Source organism: Lactuca serriola, chromosome 5, assembly GCF_051521515.1.
Source record: "Lactuca serriola cultivar US96UC23 chromosome 5, Lser_US96UC23_V15, whole genome shotgun sequence".
Taxonomy (NCBI): Eukaryota; Viridiplantae; Streptophyta; class Magnoliopsida; order Asterales; family Asteraceae; genus Lactuca; species Lactuca serriola.
Genome location: NC_136412.1, coordinates 267,299,489 through 267,308,202, shown reverse-complemented (window position 1 = coordinate 267,308,202; position 8,714 = coordinate 267,299,489).

Genomic DNA, 8,714 nt, shown 5'->3' with positions numbered 1-8,714 from the left:
CTCTTATTGAGCCCAATTAAATCCAAAAAGCCCATGCATACCCCCAAAACTAACACCCTTCTACCTTTGGGATTTAATGGACCGAAAACCCCTTAATGGGCCAAGCCAAAACCGAAAACCCATTTAAGATGCCATGAAGGCCGAAAACCCTATAGGGTTTCGGTTAGGGCTTGAGTAAAAAAAGAAAAAGGAAAAAGAAAACCCAAAAATGACTTGCCATCTCATTTTTACCCCACATACAACCAAGCTAAGGACCATCATACTTCTAAGAAAACTTCACATCAAACATCAACAAAGTCAACCCCCCCTCTCTCTTATGTTTGTGGCCAAACACACACACCTCACAATTTCATTTTCCCCCACTTTGCTCTCAAGAACTTCCTCTCATCCCTTCTCTCAAAATCTCGAGCTTCATCACCACAAAATCGGACCTAGGCATCTTGGTAAGTTCCTTGTGAAACTCAAAGTGTTTTATTACATGTTTGTGTTAAGATCATTCCATTTACACACTCATTTTTCGTGTGTATGACTCTTAGAACATCAACTTTTCGAGAATATCTCCAAGACCAAGCTAGGCTCGAAAACTTCCTTCTTCTTCTTCCTACCACACGAAATCAAGGTGAGCTTCATACCCCCATCTTTTCGTGTTTTTCATACTTTTCGGGGGGGGGGGGGGGTGAATACAAGTCAAGTCTCGTTTACCCTTTGGTTATTTGCATGCATCATGGTTATGGGTTGAAAATGGAACATGTACTTGAATAAAAGGTTCTTAACATGTGTTAAAAACATAAAGTAAACGTTGATGACATCTTTGTGTTATAAAAGTTTTTGTGGTCATGTTGTACACTCAAAATGGCGAAAATATGGGTTTGTGCCCAAATATATTTAACCCTTGGACATATGAATTTTTTTAACTCTTATGCTTTACACATATATTTAGATATAATAGATCTCAAGGTTATTATATGTGTTTTGTAAAATTTGTGACTTATTAGAGTCAAAGCAAAATAATATATTTTGTGTTACAAAACTTTCAAACTATATATGGTGTGTTAAACAAATTACAACACTTGATTATTTTACTAAAAATAATTTTTATTAGTAAAATAGTCGTCACTATGTTGTCATTATTTTGATGGCTTAAAACCTAAGGTATTATGCTATTTTCACAACATATATTTCAAATAGACATAACCATTAACGATTGTTTATAAAAAGTGTTATGAATAATTTAACCAAAATAGTATACAAAACAGAATTTATGATAGAAAATTTTGCATGTCATAATCTGCCTATCATATAGCTTTTATAGCTTGATTAATAAGTTGTATGTCATAAAAGCTGTAAAATGCGTATCATAAAACTTCGGTCATAAATTCACACTAGTAATGTCATTTTCACGATTTAATAATGGGAGTCAAAGTTCGCGTAAATTCGTTAAGGCTCTAGTGGGACATTGTCTGCACTGTACCTACCTAGCGTACACCTTAAGTCTTGCTTTATAACCAGAGTCTCCTGGAAGGAGAGCGAGACCGTTGTGTATAGATTTATACAGGATTGACAACCTCACACCTTAGTTGTTCGCTACAGTTAGACCGACAAGTCTATGGTGTCAAAAGTCTACCAAATCCGACGCCTGAAGAACGTCATTCAGCCATAACAATCATATCAAGCATGGTTATAAGAACTCACTTAGAGAATTAACAATACTATCCTGATTTATGGGAAGCTTACACTTCACCAGTTTTATTAAAAATATAAAACTGCATATCATTTCCAGTACACAATCACTTACACTTCTGGTCTTAGGGTTTAAGACTACAGTTTACATATAAGAAAATATTGGATTTTCTAGGAACTTGCGCTTTACATTTACAAGCAATAGGAAACAAAGGACATGCATGCATATATTCACAACTATGGAACGAGACTTACAGACCATTTTCATAAAAAATATCGGATTTTCTGGAGTCATACAAATTATTACAAACAAAGTTGTGACAAACCATTTTCAAAGAAAATATCGGATTTCCTGGAGTCATACAAATTATTACAAAGTTGTTACAAACTTTTTCTACAAATATGCTTATGAACTCACCAATATTCAATGTTGACGATTTTCAAAATGACTGGTATTCTCAGGGAACCAGTAAGCATGTACCTAAGAACCGGATTTGCTGCATTTTGGAATTTCATACTTTATGTCACTTTTGTGTAATTGATGAACAAATACAATTTGTAAACAATGTATGTTGGTATCTTTTAAATGTATGTTGTTTGATTGTTATGTTTTATTCATATTTAATTGTTATGATACTATATAATGACGTCATCCGCCCCCGGACGTTTCCGCCGTTCTGATTCGGGGTGTGACACTATAATACTAGAAGCTATTGCATCTAAGGATTTACGAATATGACATTTGTTCTTTGGAGTTACGGGGTCTAACAATAATCATAATGTTATTGGCTAATCCTCTATTTTCAACAATATTTTGACCGGAAAAACATTTTATATGTCATTCATGGTAAACATACATTTGTACAAATATGGTTATTACCTTTGTGATGGGATATGCCCTGATTATTCTTCATTTATGAAGGCATACTTGGTACCTCGAACTAAAAATGCAAACTTGTTCACAAAATGGCAGGAATCAACTAGAAAGGATATTGATAAGGAATTTGGAGTTCTCAAGGAGGCATGACATGTAGTGAAATACGGTACATGACTATAGGATATGGATACAGTTAAACAAATGATAAGTGCATGTATTATATTTTATAATATGATTATTGAAAATGAAGGTAAAGCGATTAGCACGTATAATCGGGACGACGTAGTTATCCCGATTAAAGAGTTTGTACCCGGAACAACTAAATTTTTAACACGAGTTGTCAACATTCATAATAGTAAAATGTGTTTCAATCTTCAAGAAGATGCCACAGAGCATTTGTATTAACGAAACATGAACGGAGATTAGTTTTTTTATGTTTTGAATTTTTATGTTATTTTTTTTCTTAATTTTTTTTAAGTACTGTAGTTTTTTTTTAAATTAATGTAATGTTTTTTTTGTTGAGGGAAAAACTAGTTAAAATTATTTTTATGTTTATATTGTATTTCTGAATTAAAAAAATGATGCAGAGTCATATGTTAGTGATATGTACCTCATGGGTTTAATGGTTGGATGTGGCGATGATATGGCATCCACCACTATAATGGTTAATTGTGGGTATTAGACTAAACGGTATGTGCCCATGAAGGGTTGTGATTGCCGACATGGCAGCGCCTTCATGGCGCCATAACTCGCAAACACCGCCCCAGCTAGGCCGCAAACATCGCACAACAAAAGGTTGAAATGCAATGTCAGCACTTAGAGTTCCTTCGTAATCACGAGGAGGAAAATCAAAAAAATGAGGGTGTAACACCTGTCAAAATTAGGTCAATAACAATCACATGTGATTATGTTAATCATGTAATGTGATTTTGTTAAACTAGTAATGTGATAAACTTACAATGTAATTAATGTTAAAGTATGAACTTTCATACATAATTTATGATACAACTCAAAGTATACGTCTATACGATTTCAAAGTTATCGAGAACGTCTAAATCTAACTTCGCGTGAAGAAGTTATGATAAACCAAACACTATAAATATATATAATAATAGGAATTTAAAATAGACTTAGAATTAGCTATTGGAGTCTAAAAGAGAGTTGTAGTACTTGTAAATACCTACGCGTGGATATAAAGAACGTCAAAAACGGAGTTCGTATGCAAAAGTTATGGCCTTCCGAAGATGTCGCTGTCAGAAAACCCTAATTTGACTGAACTCACGAGGTGAGCATAAAAACTCACGACGTGAGTAGTCAAACCGCCATATTTCGGATCTAGAAGGTGTGACGAGGCTACGGGGGGATAAGATCCAAACTCACGACGTGAACAAGGCATTTTTCACGTCATGAGGGCTCATTTTGCCACCTTCGGAAGCTAGAAGACGGATGGCAAGTCTACGAAGAGATAAGATCCAACCTCACGACGTGAACAATGAGTGTTTCACGTCGTGAGGGCCAAAAATCTTATTATAAATAGCAAGATGGACCCCAGCCATTCTTACACCTGAACTTCTTTCTCCTCTCTCATTTACTGAAGCCCTCTTGCATCCCGAGCCCCGACGACCTCGTACGCTGACCGTTTCTGCTTAGATTACATAAAATCACGCTGCTAAGGTGAGTTTCACGGCCCCACTTTCTAATATTTTCGGGGGGGAACGCATGCTAAATATTATATATACATTATTATTATGTCTATATGATAGTATATTAGTATCAACGTAGATAGTTATAATAACCGGGATATAGTTATTTCGTATATGAAATTATACAACTATCGTAAAGTTGTTAGTATGTTATTGTTATAGTAGTATATTAATGTAGATCTTGAGTTATACTTAGGATTCTATATATATATTATGTGTGCGATATAGTTCCAGAGTTATACTCGGAAGTCCTATATGTTAATTGATAAATATGTTGTTATTATTGGTTTTATGTCAAGATAAAACCATGTTTGTTATATGTTGTTGTTATTGGTTTTATGTCAAGATAAAACTGGATATGTTATATGTTGTTATTGATTAGTTTTATGTTAAGATAAAACTTAGTATAGCTATTGATAGTTTTATGTCAAGATAAAACTAGGAACATTATATGTTGTTATTATTGGTTTTAGGTCAATATAAAACCTCGTTTTACTTCATGATATAGTTGTTATACTGCCTAAATGTTATGAAGTTAGGAGTAATGTTTACAAGCATAGTCTAGTGACTTAGGGTTTTAGACATGAATTTTTTTTTTATTGTTAGAGCTATAGGAAGTCGTTAAAGTCTACATGAGCTACCTCATTCATCAACTAAGATTGGGGATCTTAGTGGAAGTCCTCTGACCTGTAACCGTTAATCCCGTGTGAGCGAGGAAGTCGTGTATGAATAAGATACGGGTTGACGACCCCACTCGTGGTTGATTACAACCCAAGACAAGCGAGTGATGATTCGTTCCTTTTATTTTTATTCCGGCATCGATGAAGCACGTGGTGTTGTTTCTCATGGTAAATCATGAGTGTTGTTTCTCATGGTAAATCATGAGTGTATTGTTTTGTCAGAGGTTTTGTTGTCAAGCAGCGGTTACAGACTCATGGTAGCAACTTGTTAGAAACATTGTACTTCGTCGCTATACAAGTATTAATGTTAAGTATAAGTTTCCCCTACTTATACCCTAGGTACTACTTGTATATTAAGTAGATAATTATACCTAGCACACATACTCGTATAGAATTGAAATAGATTTATACGTAGTGGTTTTACTCGTATAGATCTGAAATAAGATTTATACGTAGCAACTTTCTTTTGTATGGAATTACAAACACTTATATTCATAGTATATGAGACTTATAGGTATATACTTATTTGGTAAGTAAACTTTTATACCTAGGATATATATATAGTAAACGTTGGAGAGTCAAAATGATAATTTCAAAACTATACTTTTGAAACTCGGAATATGTATTATTTTTATATGGAGTCAAAACCTGTGGACTCACCAACTTTATGTTGACGTATTTTAAATGCATGTGTTTTCAGGAAGTTGATAACTATGATACGTGAAATGACGTTACACTGCCCGATGTTTCCGCCGACGGCCGGGGTGTGACAGATTGGTATCAGAGCTATTAACTATAGTGAATTAGTACTTTCTTAGGAAAGCACGACTATAGTTTAGGGCTTACTCTGTTAGGTTTAGGTATATCCCTTAACCTAAAAATAAAAAGTATTATTAAATTATACTACTAAAGGACTACTTACGGGAGCGGTGACAGGATAGACACGTTGCTTGGGTTGCTGGATTTCAGAACGACTATATGCTAAAATGATCCTGCCCTCCGACTGTCCTGACTGGTCGGTGCCTTGTCAGCTAGACCTGAAGTAACAAAAAATAATTAACAATACTCGTTAATACAACAAACACAAAGATATAGAGTTATGAAAGAACTCAGTCCCGCGATGAGAACACATGTATATAAACCAAAAATATAGAAAACCCAAACCCTCGATAAGAATTCAACGTAATGTTTTAGGTCAAACTAATTAGTCGAGTTTTATTGTACATGGGACGAACCACGACTAAACGTAGACTGATCACCTATGTTTAATTATGGTTAGGCCGATGCACAACTAAACTTGGATACGTTGGTTGACAGACTAAAACACTTGAAGATTTTAGAAGATTCAAGATAGATCTCAGATCAGGATATCATCAACTCGGAATACAAGAAGACGATGTTCCGAAGACAACATTTAGGACTCGGTATGGTCAATATAAGTTCCTAGTTAAGCCTTTGGATTGACCAACGCTCCAACAATGTTCATAAATAGTGTTTGCAAACCGTACTTGGATAAATTCGTGATAGTGTTCATCGATGATATATTGATATATTCACGAACCAAGGAAGAACACGGTCAACACTTGCAAATAATCTTGGAACTACTAAGAAAAGAAAAGTTGTATGCCAAATTCTCGAATGTGAATTTTGGATTAGAGAAGTACAATTTTTAGGACATGTGGTTCGCAACAAAAGGGATTCATGTCGAACCCTCCAAAGTTGAAGCAATCAAAAATTGGGAAGCACCAAAGACGCCAATAGAAGTGCATCAATTCTTAGTACTTGCTGGCTATTACCGTAAATTCATAGAGAATTTCTCCAAAATAGCCAAGCCACTTACAACACTAACCCAGAAGGATATGAAGTTCAACTAGGAAGATAAACAAGAAGCAGCTTTTCAAAAACTAAAGCAAATGTTGTGTAGTGCACAATCCTATCCCTCCCAGATGGGAAAGAAGATTTAGTCGTATACTGCGACACATCAAATCAAGGATTGGGATGTGTGTTGATGCAAAGAGGAAAAGTTATCGCTTACGCATCACGACAACTTAAGGTGCATGAGAATAATTACACTACCCATGACCTTGAATTGGTAGCTGTAGTTTTTGCACTGAGAAGTTGGAGACACACAATTGGCCAGAAAACATATAGGTGATACCTTATGTGCTGAGCTAGAAATAATCCACAAGACAAACCCAAAAGATTGTGCAAATTAAGGATCGATTAAAGGTTGCACGTGATCGTCAAAAGAGCTATGCTGACGTAAGACGTAAGCCTTTAGAATTCCAAGTTTGAGATAAAGTAATGTTGAAAGTCTCTCCTTGGAAAGCTGTAAATCGATTCAGGAAATGAAGCAAACTAAACCCATGGTATATAGGACCTTTTTCTAGCAAGAATTGGTTTTGTCGCATACCAACTCAAATTACCTCAAGAGCTACGCAATGTACACGATGTTTTTTTTCACGTGTCAAATCTCAAAATATGTCTATCGGATGACACTCTTGTTGTACCTCTCGACGAGATACAAGTCAATACCAAACTCAACTTTGTAGAAGAACCTGTCGAAATCATGGATCGATAAACCAAACGATTAAAACAAAGTTATATTCTCATAGTGAAAGTTTGATGGTGTCACACCCCAAAACCGGAACGGCGGAAACGTTCTGGGTGGATGACGTCATGTCAAGTATCACAACACATGCATTATAGTAATCAAAGTACAACAAAACATTGCATTAATAGTAATAGTTTTACATAGTTACATTAACACATCAAAGTAATACAAGTAATAGAATAAATATAGCGTGGTACTAAGCTATCTTCATCAACAGCTCCGGGATGTACCTGTCTAATGCTAACCTGAGAATACAAGTTATTTGAAAAGCGAGTATCAGCATTTTTACAAATGTTGGTGAGTTCATAAGCATTTAGTGACGTTTTCATTCAAATAACTTTAATAAAAGTAGTAGTTTAAGAGATTTCAGCGTACTAGAGTCCTTTCCAGAAAATCCTATATTTTCTTTAAATAAAGCAACCTTCTACCAAGACTGGTCAGTGTTATGTGGTAAAAAGTTGTTTTCCCTAAATTGCTATCATTATCAAAATACTAAATTTGATTATCGAGGAAAGCAAATGACATCAGGGAATAACATATGCCTCAGCAGTGAGGACTGCTGACTGAGGCAAGGAATCATAGACTCCAAGAGAGTATCGAACGAACGACACGCCTGGTTCAGTCTAACAAATAGAGACACAGACCCCAGAAGGTACCAAATGAAAGGTACAGCTGGTAAGGTCCAAAACAGTGAGTACAGACCGCGGACAATATCAAATGAAAGATACGTCTAGCAGGGTCTAAAACAGTGAATACAGTGAATACAGTGGATACTATGAATACAGTGGATACTGTGAATACAACATCAAATGAGAGATACGTCTTGTAAGGTCAAAATAGAGGAGACAAACCCCAGACAGTATCAAATGAAAGATACGTCTTGTAAGGTCAAAACAGTGTGACTCTGAAAATGAATTACCAGCATACAGTGTAAATTGCTGGCGAAATACCGTTACCTTAAAGCCAATGAATTATAAGGTAACCCGGGATACTCGTAACCATACTGACTAGAGTACCAGACGCCTTAAAAGCGTCTAAAATGTGACATTTGTCACCCGTTGGCTTGGTAGGTCGGGACTGTAGCTAGCAGTCTGGGTGCGGGGTTGTCAATCCCGTATAGATCTATACACACAATGTCCGCTCTCCCTACAAGAGACTCT